Source organism: Teleopsis dalmanni, chromosome X, assembly GCF_002237135.1.
Source record: "Teleopsis dalmanni isolate 2A chromosome X, ASM223713v2, whole genome shotgun sequence".
Taxonomy (NCBI): Eukaryota; Metazoa; Arthropoda; class Insecta; order Diptera; family Diopsidae; genus Teleopsis; species Teleopsis dalmanni.
The window spans coordinates 6,845,762-6,868,439 of record NC_051848.1 but is presented as its reverse complement, the minus strand read 5'-3'; positions in this window follow the sequence as shown (position 1 = coordinate 6,868,439).

Sequence of the window (22,678 nt, the reverse complement as noted above, 5' to 3'; positions counted from 1 at the left end):
CTCAGACAAATTTCAATAAAATTAACTAAATTTTGTGTTTGTCCATTCTTTCTTCGCTATTCGAAAACACTCTTTATTTTACATATTTTTGGAGAAAATCAGATTTCTCAGATGAAATGATTTGACAATGAATTTTGATGAATATCAAAATATTGTAAGTAATTTTTTCCACTTCATGAAAACTTGATACGTTAGCTAGCGACAATAATTAACAAGAACTAGATACTAGGTACTTTAGATGTTCGATTCTAAAAGAAAGACCATTGATCATTAGAATTTACGCTCAGCATTTATTGAAATCTCTTGATATTAAAGATTTAACAATATGCAAATATATGCTATTTAGCCGTTCTTAATTAAGCAAAATATCTAGTAATCCCATTGAGATGTCCTCTAAAGATATCTAAAAGGAGTGTCGATTAGAAAATTAAATAAAGAAGTTAAGTTTTCTCTTCAACGATGTTGACCGCAACTATTAGAAAGGGGAACATAGTACTTCACATCTGCTGTTGCAACAGCCACATGGCGAGAAGCAAGTTTGGAGTACTGAAGTACCTCAAAATGAATCAATGTACTGACTTCAAATTTATTTATTTATTTATTAAACATTTTATAAAATATTCACAATGGTAATACTTAATTTACCTGTTTTTTATCTAATTTACCCTACTCGAAGTTCTGGTAAATACCAACATTCACTGCCATACCCACATAATTTACTATTTCACTCAATTTACCATCAATTTACTTGAACTCGCACACGGCCTATATACAAATCTTCCTTATATGTTTTCTCAATCAGTTCTAACAATACTCCGAACAGAGGAAAGAAGTCAAAGAATCTTTGCAATATAGACGACATTTGTATGGAGAATAACGATAACACCAATTTTTTATCTTTAACGACACACAAAATATAATACGATTATTTCTGAAATTAATAAGTTCTAAGCCTGCAAACCCACCGAAGTATAGATCTGACTATAGAACTGTTTATCACTGTCCAACGCATACGTATCAAATCTTCTAGGGATTCTAGAGGACTGTTTTCCTCACAGAAATTTCCTTTAAAGAGCGTTTGAACACAAGTTTCAGATTTATTTGATACTTTTGACTTTTATCAGTTAATCAGATTTAATAATGCTATTAAAGCTCTACTGAATAGATAATAATAATAAGTGGCCCATACAAAAGTAATTTTTAGTCAATATCTATTATTATTTATTAATTTTTTTGTTAACTTTATTAATTTCTTAAAAAATTCAACAAAAAAATTTACAATTAATTTGATACTTAAATCCAACTAAATTTTGGAGGCTTGAAGTTAAGTTTGGTTCTTTAAGTTGATGTTTGTCACCTCACGTTGCCACAACGAATAGTAATTCATAATCACTGGATATTTTATGTATCCATCTTTCATATTTTATATTAAAGATATACACAAATATTATATTTTGTCCATTTTTGACAAAACTTGTGCACTAAAAAGTGGTTAAATAGAAATCAAAATTGATTTTTCTACGATCAACTAAGTTTCCATTCAATCATTTTGTGCTTTCTCATTTTCCTACATCTGAGAATATCCAATCTCTCGACTGGCATGTCAGCGTCTAGTTTACAGATCTATTTATACCATTTTGACGCGAGTTAAGATGTTATAAAGAATGATGTTCCAAGTCTTTATTGAACTTTTTTCAAGTTTTCATAGATCTTCTCATATATATACTAGTTAAATCTATTTATACCCATTTCACGAGTTAAGATGTAATAAAAGATGATGATCCATGTCTTTACTGAACTTTTTGCAGATCTTCATAGATCTTCTCATATATATACTAGCTAAATCTATTTATACCCATTTCACGAGTTAAGATGTAATAAAAGATGATGATCCATGTCTTTACTGAACTTTTTGCAGATCTTCATAGATCTTCTCATATATATACTAGCTAAATCTATTTATACCCATTTCACGAGTTAAGATGTAATAAAGGGTAATGATCTATGTCTTTACTGAACTTTTTGCAGATCTTCATAGATCTTCTCGTATATCTACTAGTTAAATCATGCTTGTGTTATTTGCCGTATTCATAAATCTACTTATATACATGCATATATATTTTCACATGTGTAGATGTAAAACATGGTAGTGATTTATGTCCGTACTGGGTTTTTATAAACTATCCTTGAATCAAAAACCATAAGCCGCTATTTGAAAACCTGTTTTGTAAATAAGAACAACACCAATATTGTAAAAGGGAACACATATTGCTATTGTTAAATCTTAACGTTAGTCATTATTAATCGTTATGATACTTAAGTTCATAGATACCTTAATTTCACATTATTTCATATACTGATTAAGTTCTTAGTTCATGCATCACATCATAGGTTTTCCAGAAACATCGAATCTTCTTACTTCCGTACATGACTATCGCTCTTAAACTTAAGCATTGGTATCCTTATAACGATTTTGGATGTTTATTGTCAAAAGTCGTGGAAAATAATAGAACTTTATTTTATACTGTTAGGTTTATTTAATAATAGACCTAACAAAATAAAATAAAGACTAATATATTTCGTTGGCATTTAAATTGTACGGATGGAATGTCTTCATCCGGAACATAGCTTCTGTATTCAACAAACAAACGCCTGTGATTAATCGAAAGGATAAATACTTCTAACTTTTGCTTTGCTAAAATGAGGGCTAGGAAAAGTATCTTCGAAACGTCCATCACTACAAAATTGAGATACTATATCAACAGCACGAAGAAACGAAGTTGATTGCTTTGTATTATAGTGAAGAACATTTTTAATATGGTTTGACTGAAGCGACTTAAGTTCAGCGAAAGGTTTCTGCTGTTCATCATCTTGTTTTCGTAATGAGTTTCCATTACCATAGGATAAGCACCGTGCATGGAAGAATTTATGGAATAAATGCGAGCCTGAAACTCCAAAAGCCATGATTTCGAAAATATATTGGACGACGGTCAATTTTGAGAGGAATTTTGGACCAAAACTTTTGAGTAAAATAAAATTGAAGTTTAGTTTTTTATAAAAAGTTTTAACTAAGAAATATTTTTACATTTTTTACAGATATATTGATTTAAATTTTTTGATGAATATAAAACAGTTATTGTAGTTGTTGCTGTGATTTGAGTTAGTGCTATTGCGTACTTTTACTCATTTGTGGCTGGGGGGCTTATCCCTGACCCATACTAAGTTTTAACTGTACTAAAATAGTATAGACTGTAGCTGGCTGTGGCAGAAATTGAAATAGGGATATCCATAGAAGAGAATGCCCGGAAACCCAAACCAGAGCTATCTTGAACCTTTCACTTATTGCGTTGATAAATTCTTTACATTCTGTTTGTAATCTGAATGTAATACAGACCCCTGATAAATCTTTAATAGCTGCCTGACTGGCAATAAGAATAGAGATTTTCTTTTCAAAAAAGTACATGTTTAAAGTAAGAGCACATGATCTAAGGATGGCAAAGATTTCAGTTAGAAACATTGAAGTGGAATCGGAGAGATAGTAGGATTTACTAAATCTTAGGTTCTTGGGAAAGACACTGGCTTCAATACCTTTGTCCATGTTAGATCGGTCGGTATAGATCGCTGTCTTCTTTAGCGTTGTAAGCAGCCTTGCCTCCCATTACCTTCTTAAAGGAGTTCTGGTAGCAAAGCTATTGTCAAACTATATGCGAGCACATAGGAAATCCAAATCACTATTCTCATCCATCGGATAGATTTATGGAATGTTACCATGTCCGAACGCAATTTAGCGTCAACATTTCAAATCTTAAAGCCTTTGTGCGCTGATACATAACAAGTGAAGCATGACATTGCTCACACTGATAGGGCACGATCTCAATGCCCCGTTGCGCCCACACAAGCTGATCTTTGCAGTGTGATTAGCCTTTGAGCAAAGTACTGTTTATTCAGCTAGGGTCACCACACCAGGCAAGCTTGTTTTGAAATAAGCCAAACGACGGCTTTGTATTAGTTTTTTATACTATATAGTTTTGTTTACTTTTATTGATGACTCGTTCATACTCTTAACCGGAATAAATAATTCCTGCATGATTAAGGCTATTAATACATTTTACAGATTCGTTTGGTATAGCAAACACTAAATCAATACAATAAAATCATTTGTGACAATCAGGGTATAAGAACGATAAAAAAGTAGTTGGATGTTTTACTTTACAGGTATTTGAGTCGTTTGATCTCATATTTAAGGAGCAATAATTAGGAGGGGAGGAACTAAGATGAGGCATGTCCAATTTAAAAACTAATAACTAATAATTTTACTACTAATTAATTTAGGGAAGTATGAGACTTTGTAGGAAATTCGATAAATTTTAATAGAAAAATTTTAACAAAATCTATCTGATCTGAAACATGTTTGATATGTTAGATTATATACATGGTAATAAAATTTTAAAATGAAATGTATTTAGACAGAAACAAAATGCAATTTCAAAATAATTTTGAGTCTACAAACTTTGAATTATTCGAATCCAATATTCTTCTTTTTACTACAAGAAGTGATTGGTTGCGCTTCTGAATTGATCTGAGAGTCAAAGAACTTATTAAGTCGTTTATTGCCACTTGAAACAGTTATTAATTTTATACTAAAACATTTTAATTACCTATAAGAATTTTAATGTTGAATGGCGCCTTGAAAACACTTTTTTTCTTCTTAATTCTGTCATTTTGGTTTTTTTCCTCAAACATTTTTCTTTCGAATTTCGAGTTAATAACATCATCAAAACTGACAAATTGCATTGACCGAGATGCGCTTGCAATGCGCATGAACTAAAAACCCTAAAAATATGAAATTCATAATTAATAAGCAACAATAATAACAACAAAAACAACAAAAACAGTAACAACGGCAATTATTAAAACCGATGTTGCTGCTGTTGCTGTTGCTGTTGCAGTTGCAGTTACAAACTGTGAGTTTCAGTTTAAGAAGGAAAGAAGGTAAGAAGATACATTTAATTATCGCGATGGATGTAGCCTCCGATATGCCAACACTACACAGCGAATGAAATCAAAAGCATAACCAAGCAGACTAACTGACTAACTGACTAAGTCTGCAGTAACTGAACTTACAGACTGGCCATAGTATGTCATAGATGGATGCTTCATATTTTTATGAAATATAAAAAATGACGCATGCAACAGACGCCGCCTTAGTGTTGAGTGACATTGATGCACGATCCCATTTAATCGTTTCAGTTTTGATTTCACCGGATTTAGTCTTGAATTTGACTTATTTCTTAAAAATTTAATTTATACATATATATATGTGTATGTACTGCTACTCCATTATATGTAATACTTGTGTATACTCGTATATGTAATCATTTTTGGTAGGTTTGAAGGGACACATATTTTAATTGGTCTCGCCGCCAAAACTTCCTTCAAGCATTGCTTACATTGGAACAGGCACTTTTAATATTGAATTTGATTAATTTTTATGAAAAGTTTTTGGAAAAATAAAAATGGAAGAAGTAAATCTGTTAGTCTGTATCTGCGAACGTGATCTTTATGAACAAGTGAAGTTATTTATTATGATTTCAAAAATGGTGTCATTATAACCTAAGTGGAGAACAACACTACTTTTAGGTTGCTACGAAGGTGGTTATCGAATACAATATCAGTACTAATAGAGTGCAATTACTTACTTACTTACTGTTGTCCTTCTCTCCTAGTGGAACATAGGACCTCAATAGAGTGCAATACTAAGACAAATTTATCTTAAAAGAAGTAGAATACTATATGTTACCAGACTTATTCAAACCAAAGTAAAAATGGATTTTATAACTCTTCAATATTCAATATTGAGAAGACTCAGATCACTCAACAGAGCACTGTGATTATAGCAAATCATTTGTGATAGCAACAGAATTCAATTAAAAAGTAGACACCTAGATTTTTGAAATTTCTGCTCCAATATTCTATTTCTAGCCCAAAGACAGTCATAAATAGTAAAACCACGCAACTCACTTGCTTCCAAATAAAGAAAACTTTATGGTACTGACAAGGAAATTCTATCCGTATGTAATAACAAATCAATTCTTTAGGTTGGCTAGTAAATAACATATTTTAGTTGTTAATAAATTTTCCATCTAAGACTTAATTGCAGACTGTTAAAGTTCATAATAAGGCTGTGGTTCATAGAATAAAAAACTTGAAATTATCACGGGTTATAAAAAATGGGTTGTCTACAATAATGTCAAATGGGAGAAATCATGTATTGAAAAAGTTGAACCTACTCAATAACACTATTGAGTTCATGTGTTAGATTTTCAAGAATATCAGAAACACATTTAATATAGAGAATATTACTATTTCTGGGACGTCTCGATAACACCAGGAACTTAAGTAAAGTCACCTATTCTAGAGGTTTAAAGATGATCACTATTCACTTTTCTGATTACACTTACAATCTTTACACACACCATTCAACGCCAACTGGCATATGAACATTTTTACATTGACAACACAAACAACTGATAATATTAAGTAGATGCACCAGATGGCGCTTGTTATTGCCCATCAATAACAATTGTTACAATTAAGAATTTACAATTTTAAACCTCAATGTCTGGGGAATAAAGCTATGCCGGGATATAGTGCAGTGATGAAAGTGATTTAGAATAACTATAGCGACTTTATTGGTTTTACGTAAGTCTGTTGTTAAATCTGTTTGTACTAGAAATAAAAATCGGTCACTGAAGTAAGCTGTCATCAACTGATGAATTGAATTATACACTCAAACAAAAAAGGCTAGAATTTCTCAGTAGAAATAAGTAGAAAAAACATTCCATTAAAATAATACGAGACCTTATAGTCTTATAGTATGTATCATCACTCATACTCTATTCTCCAGATTTGGTAGCTTAGGATCAACACTTTATATGGTCGTTACAAAATCCAGTAAGATATTAGTACCAGTTTTCAAAGAAGGAATAATGAATTTTTAAAAATAAAATGATGGCGGATGTTGTGGTTGGACCTTCTTTGTTGAAAGTCTCTAGATCCGAGTAAGCGTATATATGTTATTAATAGGCATGATACTATGTTTATGTTTAGATATATTTTGAAGCCATAAGGACCGATTATAGTTATTTTTTAATATTTATGCAATTTCTTTTAATATTTATGTTGCTTACGTCACATACATAATTGCTGGCATGATTTCTTGAAGTTTCTTACATTTATTAATCGATTTTTTTTTGCTGCTGACTGTTGACTCGAATTTTATTAAAAATTTAAAATTTAAATCGTTTTTTATTTTGATATTTATTTTTGTTAAAAATTATTAATTTAATGCATTTTTTCATTTTGAGCATTTTCTTAAAACTTTTAATCAATACATTAACTGTCAACCGCAAACTGTTTTAGCTTCCATTTCACGAATTAAATTCATTGATCTTCCCTGATCCTCCGGCGGCTGCTGACAATGATGAAGTTGCATCATGAATGGCGCTAAGCAGGCCTACATTTTCAACTTTCCTGCCGTCTTAAAACGAAAATTCCATGAAGTTCAACTTAACACATTTGCTGCATATTTTTTACTTTTTTGATTGAATAATTATAAAAAAGAAATTTTAATTAAAAATTTTTTGAAGTTGAGTGCAATAATAAATGATTTCATAATATTTTTGGATGATACTTTGGGATGAAAATTTTGCTGGCGGGCAAATATTGAGTAACTTTTTCCAGTAGGAACTGTAGTTTTAGAAACAAAATTTGATTAAAATGGATTTAAATCGTACTTACCACATACGACTTTTATAATTGTGAGATGTATTCTTTTTTGAAGCAGTGATCATAATCTACAATTATTGAAAGATCTTGAACCAGAAAAACTTAGAGAAGGGAGTGATTATACAAAACAAAGTATCTGATTGCATTTAATTTGGTTAATGCAACCATCATTTTTGTTACTCTTTTTTCCAAATTGACACACAGCTCCCAAGTGGCCCTCTCTGAATCATCAGTGCCACCAATCGGTCGCGACCGTATATAATAAACTAATTTGGGCAGTGAAATCTTTCTCATTGACAGATGAGGTTATGAGTCGGATTTGGAACCTTCTGTTTTGCAGTGATATAACACAGTATTCTCAAAACTAGTTTCATTAAAAGACTTCAGATCACTATCAACCAATTAAATTATTTTCTAACTTAGTTCTCACATTTGGTTTATGGATAGATTAAATTTAGAAAGTGTCAAATAAGACACAGATACTTTTTTTTGATAAAAATATTTGTCATCTAAGTAAGTATGAGAAAATAAAAAGAATTAGGGAAAAACAGAGTAGTATACATGGAAGGACTCCGTCTGAATATACAGTCAAGCAAAACTAGGCGCCTGTCACTTAGTAATGATTATCTCAAAAACAGCTAAAAATTATCTACCTAATTTTTTATAGTACGGCTCCCAGGAAATAAATAGAATCATACCTTAAGCGCAAAGTATTCGGTTTCCTTTAAATATGAGAGACAATCAAATAAAGAGACACATGTATAATGTCACACTTAAACAGAAATACTCTTTTATGATAAACGAGAGTGAGTTTAATAATACAAAGTAACAAGTAGAATGCCCCGAGGATAGGTGCTAGGGTCTTTGCTCTGGAATACGCTGTATGATTGTACACAAACAGACGCATGTATAAAGTAATATTTAGACAAATGTACTCTTTTATGATAAACAAGAGGGAGAGAGAGTTTAATAATACAAAGTAACAGGTGGAATTCCTCGAGGAGAGATGCTGGGGTCTACGCTCTAGGATACTTTGTACAATTGTACAAACAAAAACATGTATAGAGTAATACTTAGACAGAAATACTCTTTTATGATAAACAAAAGAGAGTTTAATACAAACAAAGTAAAAGGGAAAACTCCCCGAGAATTGTGCTAGGGTTTACGCTCTGGAATACGTTGTATGATTGTGTGCTCCAGATTAGTCTTTCTGATAACATAACAATATTCGAAAATGATATTGCGGCAGTGACACTGTTAATATCTTATAGTGCTAAAATTTACACATGACCCAAAGTGAATCTGTATCATTTTGAGATTTTAAGAGTTAAACACTAGTTGCAAACTATTGTACTTGAGCTAGCTTCGCAAAATAAGGAAACATTTCTTCAAGGTATTAAAAAAGGAATGTTTATAGAGAAAAATTAAAGTATTGAAATGCAATCACATCCCCACTCAACTTAAGCCCCTATGTTCACACTCAAGGATCATTTCTACACAATGAGTATGAATGCATTAAGCGTTTATTATATGTTTAGACATATATGTTAACACCTAACAATGGAGGTCTGAAAGCAGTTTGATGGCATTTCTTGCGTCTATGACAAGCCCCTTTTGTTTTTAAAAGAGACTCTATTATGAAGTTTTGGAAAGAAAACCACACTATCAACAACACTATTTACAACACCAAATTGGAGATCAGAACTGACAAGTTTTAAAGATTGCAGACTTCACATATGTCAAGCTGTGCATTCCAAATGGTGAGGTATGGCATAACATAAATTTATGGAAAGTGAAACATAATTAATAGTAAATGGAAAATTGTTTTTAAAAAATAACTTAATATAAAAATAATTTATATTATTAATAATATAATATATCCTCACAAAATAAAAACTTTAGAAACGCAAAAAAAACCAATGCGATTTATCGTGACACGGTTTAAGAATGTGTTTACACTGCGTGTTCAACTAAACCATTTTAAATTAGCACGGATTTAAGTGTCACATAAACAGGATTTTTTATGGAACAATATTGTGATAGCTGTTCCTATCACTAATTGTTAAGTGATATGTCATACATATGATTTTGTGTCCTATTGAAATCTGTTAAAAGCGCTGTGACTTTGGTTTGACAGAAGCGTGAGCAGAAATAATTACTTCACTCTAATACTCTAAGTATTTATATATATATAGATATATATATGTATATATATATATGAACACAATTTTTTAAAATTATTTATTATATTTTAATTTATTTAAACATGTCTTATTTTGAACAAATTAAATATATTTTAAAACAATTGAAAATGCCAAGCGCAATTTACACAAAATTTTAGAAGAACCACTTAAATTGCTGACAACATATAAAAATTGTCGCTGTCATTAAAAATCACCATAAACATCCATCGAACAAGAATTTTCTCAATAATAACATCAGAGCCAGCAAAGAGCCAGCAGCAAACAAAACAGAAAGTATCGCCAACAAAATGGTAACAAATGCATTCGCACCAAATGACAATTTATTCCTGTTGCTACTATTGGTATTGTGTTGCTGCTGTTGTTGTTGTTTTGTTGTTGGTTTTGTTGTCGGTGTTGATGTAGTTGGCAGTGCTTGATGAGAAATAAAGTCCATGAAAAAAAAGGAAAGAACTACTAATGAAAAGAAAAGAAAAGAAAAGAAGAAAAAACAGAACCAGAAAACCAAAAATAATTCCATCGATTAGCCGCCTTATCAATATTCCAGCTGTGTGCCATTGATGGAGCGACAACAACAGCATCAACATCAGCATCAGCAGCAGCAGCCTCAGCAGCAGCAGCAGTACTACCAGCAGCAACAGCAGCACAAAGAGCAATAACAGCAGTCAATTCGAATTTTCAGGTAGTTCGATTGGCAATTGGTTTTTAGCAACAGTTGCTAATAATGCTGCTAGCTATTTCATTTAGTGATGTTGATACGGTTGCAGTGTATTGCTGATGCTGATGCTGATGCAGAGGTCGTTGCTGATGACAAGGCAGGCAGGCAGGCAACAGACAGACAGGCAGGCAGGCAGGCAGGCTACTGCAGTTATTGAAATGGTCAGCGGAATGCAACTTGTTTCGTTAACATGCTGCGGCATGCATCTGAGGTATGCAATAAAGGTGCTGTTTTTAGACTGCAATAAAAAAAATATAATATTTAGAACAAAAACAAAAAGAAAAAAAATTATTTTTAAATATAATCCAAAAAAAAAAAATAAAACCAACAAGACGTAGAAAAAGTTTAATAAGAAATCATTATTAAAATTAAGATAAACGAAAATTCATTGTCAACAATGGAATTGTTGTTAGCATTACTAGTAGCAATAGTAAAATAACAACAATAAGAGCAGCAATTACTGGTGCTTTATGTATTCCATTGTAGCCACATTCGATGCAATTAAATTGGAGTAAAATAAGCCAAGCTACCGCCAGTACTGAATAGTTGGCATTTCAAGCATTCAGAGGCTGCAGTCTGCAGTCCGCAAGAGGGGGAGGCAATTTTTCAATTTTGTGTACCACAAGCAACTAACAATTCAGTTAACGTCTGTGACGGTGCAAAAGAATCAATCAGCAACATTTAACACACCAACCCAAAAACGAAATGCCAAAACGCTGAGCAGCATACAAATATGCACAAAGGTTTGTTGCTGCAATTGAGCTGATGTTGCAGATCTTTTTCATTGAATTTCTGTTAATTTTTTGTTTTTATGTTGTTGCTGGTGTTGTTGTTGCTGTTGTTGTTGTATGTCAAAATCAATTACGCGCTTTTGTACGCGTGAATTGACAATAAAGTTTTTCGTGTAGGAACCTGCATAAACAATATAGCAATAACGCTGAAAAGAGCTGCAGCAACAACAACAACGCATGTTGCAGCAACAATACAGTTCATCCGCAACAAACATGCCACAATGATTGTATTGACAATTTGAAAAATTTTAAATTGCAATTCGTATATCGGTAGCAAGTAGATTGAAATTTGCACAAATACACATGTATGTGAGTTTTTAACCCATTAGTGCCGAAGGGGATAAATGGAACTATACGAGTATAGCCTCACTCAATTTACGATGTCTTATGTCTTACGATGTCTTATGTTATGCTATAAACTATTCGATCACATAAAGATCGAATAGTTTGTTCTTACCCCTTAGTTTTAGCCGAATCAGTACGATACAATAAGTAATTGGAATCCATCGTTGGTTGTTAGTTGCCTCAGAACCCTCAGACAGAAAGATATGTACTAAGTCTATTCCGTCGATTTTAGATAATTTAATAGATCTTTCGGAAAATGTTGGAAAATCTAAAAGTTGTCTTTCCAAATTCCAATTGTTTATTTCAGATTACTTAATAAAAACAGTGTAGACTTCAGAAATACCAACTCCTTATTGATTATAAGAAAAGTCAGTAAAAACTTTTTATGAAATATTCTATTTCAGTCATAAAAGAATGGTAAAAGGCATATTTCATATTTAACTGGACTTAATGTACTGTTTTTGCTTTGAAATCTTTCAGCAGCACAACTTCTGGTAGCGTTATCTTAAGACTTATCTTAGCTCGACAGATTGAAGATAGCTCGAAAAACAACAAAACAAAAAAATTCAATAAACTAGAATCTCTAGTTATTAACGATGATCAATAAGACTACAAAATGTTTGTAAGTGTGCAGATGAGCTTTGATATATATATTTGAAACTAGAACCCCAAACAAACATATTTTACAATAAATGTGTTAAAAAGTATTGCTCCTATAATTTAAAAAAATCTAATTAATGATACTAGGTTCTAGATTCTCTAGATCTAAGATTTTAAGATGTCATAAGATATGATGCTATCTTTTGCTTATGTGCTATATATATACCCACCAATATTTTAACTCCTAAATCCATATTCATTGCTATAGATTCTGATATTACTGTCCAACTCGTTTTTGAATAAGCACTCATCTCCTTAATCATTTCAAAACACAGATTATCTACTGTTAGAAAGTATTGCAATAGAAACAGAATTTAAAAAACGAGATTAGACTGATGTTATGGTTAATAATGAATATGCTAGACAACATGTCTAACTAGTAGGCCATAAAAATTGAAAGTCCTCCACGAGAAAACTCTATGGCCTATAAAAATTGAGAAACCATTGACGGAAAGTCTTAATATATCTGCCATTTAGTTCAACCCATTACCAATGAAAAGAATTTGAAAAAAATGAGTAAAAAATTGAAGAGTACCAAAAGATATTGGGTAGGCACAGGTTTTAATATTGCATGTCGAATTATTACTTACTTTAGAGCTAACAACACTAATGATGGAGTACAAAGAATCTTGAAAGACCATTTGAAATACTGACTGCGTCATTTCTTTAAGAACTGCTATTATTTATAACTCAGAAATAAGATTTGAAAAATCTACAATGAAAAAGTAATGTTTGGTCTGAACCAAAAAGTGCTTGTTTGAATATAGTAGCTTCTTGTCTTATATACCACTCTTGGCTTAGATCAAAACCGGGAAGTTATAAAGACTACAGGTCTCATCTGTTTCCATCTACCAACACATATTTATTTTATTGAGCTGGTGACGATATTCCACCAATAACCTCAGCTCTATATAATTGTATGAAAGTAAGTTCTTACACCAATTAAATAGAAATCGATTTAGATTTTATTTTAGACAAAAATTTAGATTTGGAGATGAATTTTACAAACCTTATGGCAAATCTTATCTTATTTGTAGATTTATTTATTATACTTAGTGTCAATATATATAACAGAAAATAGTTTGAGCCCAGAGATGTTTTTAGAAAAATACATTTAGAAATCTATAGGATCGACCATGGTATGAGAGGTGTTAAGTTCAACTTATTACCACTGCACACAATTGTTTTTGAAAAATTGTTGGAATTCTTAAGTCGCATTATACACCCCAAATTAAAGGTGGAAAATACAGAATAAAATGCGCCACGCATGCGTCCAAAACACCAGAAACGTGCAGCATTAAATGAAGGGTGGAGTGTAACTGAGATTGAAGTAGCATACCAAGGTATGCCCGACCAGATCAGCTACACCAAAAGCTACCACAAAATATGCAATCAGACATACAAGATTGATCTCAGTGATATTCCAAGAAACTGGCAAACTAACTTGCATAAATTTCGAAAAAATGCGAATAAAAGAGAAAAAAATCATAAACGCACGTTGCGCGGATTTATTGCTTCCATCTGTGGTGGACCAACAGATAACCGCAGCAGCACAGCAGCCTAGCAGCACAGCAGCAACAACTAAAATGCCGCTACAATCAAAAAATCAAAAAATAAAATAAATAAGTTTTCAAAAATTCGAACCTGCAGAAGTTAAAATCTTGTCCAAACCTTTTCCTTTATGTTTTTTGCTCGAAGGTAAAATGAATTGCAGTGATTGGTTATCGTATACCTTGATTTTTGGCTGTTTTACGAGTAGTGGTCCGTGCTCGAGAGCCTCCAAGTTGTATGCTGTATCGTGTGTCCGTTCAATTGCTCATGCGTTCATGCGATACGGTAGCGCTGAAGGCGGTCAAAATGGCCCAAAGGCGACATTGTGGCGCAGCAGTAGGAAATGTTAACCAAATGTTTAAAAACAAAAATTCTAAAAATATTGAATGATGATGTGATAAAATATCAGCTGTAGCCGCAGCATTATTAAAACTAAAACATACTCAGCATCGTAATTCTCTAATGGATATATTCTTCTATGCTGTTATATCCACTGATCAAATTGACATTCTATTCACTCTAACCAAAAATCCTTTTGTTTTATGAAATTTACACATGACTTTAATTTGCCGCTGAAGACAGATGAAACTTTTTAAAAGTATTTAGTAGATATATCAAGAGTGCTAACAAAGAACGACGCATCGGCTGATGTGGGGTCAAATATTCTCTCGAACCATATGCCTCCATGGACGTTAACTCTAAGAACCTGTTACCTCGAAATGAAATGGTTAGACGTAGTGTATGATATGATGATATTGATTAGACTAACACACGACCACTTCAAATTTAATAAGTCCACTTTTAATTAGACAAGTGTCACGAAATTTAGTCAGCACAGCTTATCGACACAAATAATTACTAATAAATAAATTCATTACAACTAATACTAGTTGAATTTATAAATACCCGGTCTTAGTAATAAAAATACACTTTTTGTAGAAAATTATATTTTATGCCTCAATATAATCCCCTTTTAGCTCGACACACCATCTCCAACGATCTTTCAGCAATTGGATACTCTATCAATAACTCGATTTATCAAGTCCTTCAAAATATTATATACCTCAGTTTGCTATTCAACTTCATCATTTGATGCAAATCTCTTTCCTTTGAGACATCTTTTCAATTTTGGAAACGGGTAATAGTCACTGGGAGCCAAATCTGAAGAATACGGTGAGTGAGAAGCTTGTGTACTACAAAAACAAAATTTTTTTTCTTTGACAAATGTTGTCGTTTTTTCTTGATTTCCTCGTTCAATCGATCTAATACTATGCAATAGTAGTCTGGTGACATTGGTTTTCCTTTTTCCTTTATTCCAATTGAGTCACAAAACTTTTCGGAAGCCAAAACTTTTCCAGTCGATTGTAGAATTCGGGATCGTTTGGGTGCACTACTACCGGGCTTTACCCATTTACCCATATCCCGGGCTTGTTGTTTTCCCACAGGTGTGAAGTAATGGATCGATGATTATTATCACTGCTATCTGCTATCACACGCAGTTTAATTTTTGAATCATTCAACACAATATCATGTATTTTTTCAGTTGTCAATATTTTCTTCAGTTGTGATCTCTACTGGATGATCCGGAGGCTCTTCATCGAAAACACTCATACGACCAAGTTTAAATTCAGCTTTACAATATTTTATTGTTTTTAACGATGATGTAACAGAATCTATTTCCAATTTGATTGTATCATTGTTTATTCAATTTTATTACTGAACTAAATACAATTTTTTTCATTCTGTAAAAAATTACCAAACTTCTGATGAAGTCGAAACTTCTACAGCTGTCGTTTAAAACTTGTCAGATATACAAAATATAATTGATTTCTAATATTAATTTTTTCTTGCAGAGAGTGACGCTTCTTTATGACGAAAAGAAGCTATTTAAAAGTTAGACGGATTCGAATAGCAAAGAAAAGACAAGAACAAAAATTTAGTTAATTTATTGAATTAATTTATTAACTGAGCATGTAACACTGTTTGAATGATTAAATTGGCCATATTATGGTTAGTATAATAAATACCTGAAAGTTACGGATTATATTAAAGTACATCGTAAGTAATTAACAGATTAAAAAGGATTAGCAATCAAAACGCAGCAAAACCAGAAGTATATACCGATTGTCTATAGTTTTTATAGATACTAATAAATTTTTGTCGACACTAGCTTCATTCACTATTATATTTTTCTTCTCTTTTAATAATTTACCCATTATATGTAGAAAAATAAGGATTAAGCATTTTGTAAATTGGAAAGTTAATGTAGGTATGCTATTGTGAATATTGACAAAGTCTTTGTCAAAATCTAGGCTAAGCTTCACAACAGAAGTGTCCGTATTTAATATTCCAAACCAATATGAAGTGATAAATTTTTATGCAGAAGCTGAATCACCAAACTATGCTATCGATGAAACTTATAAATAAGAGTATATAAGATAGATCACAATCATCAGGCATTCAAACATACCTTAACATAGCTCCGAAATTATTTCTACTCTAACCAAATTTGGTGCGCATCAATAGCGTTTACAAGTTGAAACGCTTTCCAAGTGCATATTTATTTATAATATTAACGAGTAGCTACAAATTTTTTGCTTATTATAATTTCGATATTTATCTCAAACGTGATCTGTACTGCGATCGAACGCCATGAGCATAATGTATACGAATACGTACACAAGGTTGCCGAATACGATATAAAGTATTGCCAAGTTGAGCAGCAATTGCCATGACATTACCAGTGCATCCATTCCTCTGTCCGTCCAATCAACATTTGATCATCTGTACGCTGTGTATACGTAGTCCATATGTTACGCCTTGATATGACACTTCGCTGTTCAACGACTGCCCCTTTGGAACTTAACTAAGACAAGTTAAATTCTTAAATGTTCCGATGCCATAAACCAAATTGAAACTTTGCACAATTTGGTTCAATTCACTCTGCGCCCAGTTGACATTGGGCTTAGTTTCGTTCACTGATGTTGACCACAGACCAATGGGTACCATTTTTGGACACTCTCAATGTCTTCCTTGATTCTTTTAGTTAATGTTGCTGCCTTTGTTGTTGTTGTTGTTGCTCCTGATGCTGTTAGTGAAACGAATTTTGTCTCAATGCTATTTAAATGCATTTACGTATGTTTTGAATGCCTGGCATCTTGAAAGCTCTGCTTTAACGTGTTTTGCAAGTTGTTGCTGACGCCTGACAAGCGATAACAATTGGCATCGATCGCAAATTGTTTGCAAGAGTTGACAACAATTTTATCATTTTTTTCATTTCGGTTTGTTAAACGAGCCCTTTTTTTCCTACTACAAAATCATTATTTATATATCATTTTATTTTATTTTATTTTATTTTATTTTATTTTATTTTATTTTATTTTATTTTATTTTATTTTATTTTATTTTATTTTATTTTTTGCTTAGCTCACTTTGCTACCTTAAAATTCGCCTTGATATCATGATTAGCGCCTTAAAGACTTGACTGAGTCAGCAAATCTCCATTTATGTAAATCTTGGTCTACACGCTCAACTAAGTATTTAATTACCTTTTTAATTGCTTTCATTATCTTGATTGTTTTCATAAAATGATTCAGTTGTGATCTTTGTAATCATAAACAATGTCTGTCAACTGAAAATGGTTATAAAATATGCAGTGCAGTGGAATAAATATTATTTCGAAGGATATTTAAGTAATTTTTTTATGCCTATTATATACACACTTCTATTAAATGTTTACATTAGTCATATTTAAAAAAAAATTTAAGTTCGATTTTATTATTATATACTAATAATAAGAGTTCTTTAGAGGAATTCTTTTTTCCATTTTTATAATACAACGAAATCTTAAATGACGAACTACGATGACTTCAATTAAATTACAAAATAAAACTGACTACTCGTAAACCTTCCGAAGAAACTATCTCTTCATTACAGTTCTATCAACCACATCTTGCTCAATAGATTAATAAAGAAATTAGACTCAACCGTAACAGAGCAGCAGGTTAGTGTTCAACCGAATAGATCTGGTGTCGATCACAGAAATACGGTCGAGTAGTTTTTTCGAAAAAAGACTATTCTCCAATCGATAACAATTTGATTCTAAATAAATAAATAAATATAGTAAGTAAATTAATAAATAAATAAGTAAATAAATAAATTAATAAATAATTAAATTTATTAATTAATAAATAAATAAATTCGTGAAACTCTTGCAAATTGAAATATGACCAAAAACATCGTATTGATCACTGAATCACATTACATTGGATATCCATACTAAATTACTTACACAACTTTCTAAAACTATATATAGCCAGAGTTTTAATAAAATTTAATATAAATACTTTTCTGGCTATAATACCTATACATAAAATTTTTCTGTATAAAATCCTCTACGAGCAGTAAGTAGGTCATGTGATCTAGTACAAGTGAAACATTGTGACATGCCTAGTAAAATCAATGATATAAATACAGTATCACACACCATACAGTAAAAAACACAAGAATCAATTCTAAGAATCAATTCTGATAAAATGAAAATAATTTACCAAATAGGAACAACTTTACGATAGACAACAAAAATACAGAACCTATAGACCAGTGATTAACTTCTGACCATCTAAATCAAAGCTGACATCACTGAAACCAAAACATCAACATCTGCCAAAAAACCAAGGTTTGAACATTTAAATACAACGTTTTTTATTTCAAATATAATAATAAACATATAATATAATAATAAACAGATATCTGTTTAATATCTGTATATCTGCACTTTACTAAAAATACCGATCTGTGCACAAGACATGAATTGGGGTTGATACTAACAGAAATGGGAACCCACAAATGGAAGTTTTATCAGACAGACTTTGCCCAGGAACCCCAAGGAAATGTGCAAGCAAGTATTTAACTAGCATTACCAAGGACGTAAGAAACAAAAGTAATCCAAAATTATATGACGGGCTAGTCTACGGAAAGCCATTGAAGAGCTCAAAAAATTTTAAAACGAAAGTAAAGTATTATGTAGTAACCGAATCAGATAGAAATATTTTATGTGGACCCAATGCTCCAACATGAGTTATATGTTATAAACATTACGATCATCATCATAGGAAACAGTATTACACTTAGGTTTAAGTATGATATATAATTAATTAAAATAAAATATAATTGATACCGAATATTGTGTCAAACTAATGTTCTAAAACATATTTTTAATACATATATGTGATAATTAAATACATGGTCTAATTAGGCCAACAACTCTATATATGTATATATATTAGAAAACGGAATTAATAGATTTCACTGAAAAATAAAATTTTCACTTATACTTTTTTAATGAGTATTACCTATGTCAAGCGTTTATAAACTTGTAAGAATCTTTTCGTTGAATATATAATCAATACCTAGATAATTAGATTCCCTATTTTAATATTATATATAGCTGTGGTTATTATTTTAGCGTACACAAGTCTTAAACTTTAAGTTACTTATAAACTTCAGTTCATAAGTAGGTTCTATTATTTATTAACTCTGATAAGAAACTGCTTGAGGTTTTGAATTTTTCAGAATTCTACTGTCATAAGTAAAACCTATCTATTCTATATTTTTACTCGTATAACAATTTCAATTCTATGGTTTCCGCGTCGATATTTATTATTACTTAAATCAAAAACAAAATTGAAAAGGTATTCTCATGAGAATACATTAATTTTTATTTTATATCATAGACAAAAACTATATTCATAAGTTCTATAGAAATACTCTGTATATAGTCTCCCTTTGTCTATGCCTCTGTTCCATTGTAACTACATTTATTCTACTAATTTGAATATTGACGTTGTAGAATCTTTTTTTAAAGTATCTCAATTTTATTTCGTGAGGCTGTGGTTACAGAATAGTCGTCGACATTTGCAACTAAAACTGATAGCTACTCTTCTCTATTAACGTGTCGTGTTATGAATCTATTAATATGCGTTAATTTAACGTAATTAATTGAATTAAAAAAAACGCACGCTATTTTTCGATGGGAGTAACGTATCTCTACTCCACCGTATGGATTCAAGACTCCACCGCATAATGAAGACGTGAAGTAGTGACAACAGCTTACAAAATTATGATAGATGTCTTGACAAGACCGTAAACATTTCATATAATTTTGCATAATATCTGCATTGATCCAAGAAAAGTATATAGATGTGACCACTTTTTAATTCAATAAAGATGTGCTAAAATTTTTAAAATAGCATTTATTTTAATTAAATATATATTCTGGAATAATATTGGTACAGGAATTTAACAGATTTTAATATGTCATAGTATATTAAATTTTAATAAAAAAATAATATGTAATAATAATATGTAAAAAAGTAATATATAAAGTATATAGTATTTCAAAGTAACACTAAGTGAGATACTGAAACGTACGCTGGGAAAACAAGGCGAACTAATAAAAAATAATTATTTATGTCTGAGTTCAATTTACTACATGTTAATGGATGGTTAGGTTCCTCACTACGAAGATAACGGCAGATCATGGCAGGCAATTAAATCCGCACTAATCAAGGAGCTGATTCCAAACACAAACGTTCCATCCAACATCGAATGGCAAGTTTGCAAATTTTTTCATAGGCAATTTTTCATGGACGTCACGGGATCATCTCAACCAACAGAAAACCTGTTGCCGTTTCAAATACTGTCGCATATATGTTTGCAGTGATCTTTGTAAACATCTATTGGTTTAAATGCCTGTATATAATTTTTTTGAACCCATTTGTGTTATTTTTAGAAGAACGCATAGATTAGATTAGACTAGATTTAAAAATGGTTGGGGACTTGTCAATACATCACTGCATCCTTTGAGGATTATTGTGACTTTAATTCCATAGACGAGTAGCAGTAGCAGTTAAGTACGCTATTAGGTTCTTTGGAGAGATGTTGCCTAATTCCGTTTAAAGTGGTTAGGCAGTTGATATGTACCAAAGTGCAGCTATCGTTTTTTGTAATATCTAAGTTCGACAGATTACTTTTTACTCCGCAATGCGCAGTGAGAAACCCTGTGACAAGTCGGTACCCACTTCTCTTCAACATCAGCAGAAGAACGCTTAAACAACAGCTGTATAATAAGCATATAATTAATAATAGTAGTTGCATTTATTTATTAAATACTTATTTACAATAATGTAAATGGTTTTGAATGAGTAACACTAATTCTTAGAGAAAAGATCGAAGTATGTGGCCATGTATATTGCATTTTGTTTGAAAATTGATTCTTAATGTATTGCATGATTAACTCTGGTTTGACCATAATTTTAGTTAGTTCTAATGAAACTCCACAACTGATTATCAACAAAAAAAAAAATTATTTTTTTATATCTTGACGGTTTGAGTTATAGCAAAAATATTTAAATCACGTATTGTCAGTGGCATCATCTAAGCCAGTCACTCAGCAGTAACATCAAACCCATTGCAGTGGTTACGCATTGAACCAGTTATCAACAGTTGTTGCCGCTATTGATGTTTCGCCTTACTGACTCACCTTCGGTTCCGCCTGCTCCACCTTTAGAACATGTTTTAGATTAGAGGAGAAATTAGCATAAATTACGCTATAAATTTTACGAATTGTTTCCACTTAACAAACTACAAATGATGCAATTCCTGTGCTGGATTGCGACGTTTAACACGTTCCATAAAAGATTTGTTTATGCGATAATGTTGCATTAACTGCCCGCCTGGTCACTTAATTGATGGCGTCTTAATAGTTGCAATTTTCTATTGATTGTTTCGCATTTAATTGAATTAATTTCTCTGCTTTTCTGAGCCGTACTGTTCGTCTGTTCGTCTCTTCGTCTGTTCGTCTGTTTGTTCTCTACGGAACTGTTGGAGGCTTTTGTACTAGTGTGAATACCAAAACAGACGCCGGATTGCGAACGTAGATAAAGATGGAAGTGATCTGCGGTAGGGTAAATTATAGCTGACAGGTGTGCAATACAATAACGCAGCCGTGTATCTTACGTGGGCTAATAACTACGTGCTTTGATCTCATACATAAGATATTTTTATTAATCATTCCGCTTGTTTTTTCTCCTTACTTCATACTTGAATTTATTTAATTTATTTTCTCTACTTGATGGAAAATTGATGCTGATGCTGCAGTTAATTGCTGGAGGGTTTCAAGCACAAGTCAACGCAGCAGAGCCAAACGTAGTGCTCCTTATCTATTTTATTATCTAAACGATTCAATATTTGAGGTCAATTGTTTTCAGTTAATATAATTGCAGTCTTTTAAGGTGAGATATGATCACCTAAATTACGTTAAGCGTTAAGTTATATGTTAACTTGAATTTATGGCGCTGATGTGGCAAACGCTGTAAGCTGTCATCAAAAACAAAAGCGAGTACGGAATGTACGAGTACGGAATGTACGGTTTTGCAGTAAATTTTACTGTTGATAAGAGGGAAGATCAATCGTCACATTAATGGTGATAAAAGTAATACCTACGAGATTCGATTCAAGGATGGCAGACATTATTAAATTTATTAAGTTAATATTTAGTTAAGTTCAGTTTATAAAAAATATCTGAAATTATGAAGGGGGTCAAGCGATTTCTTATTTTTATA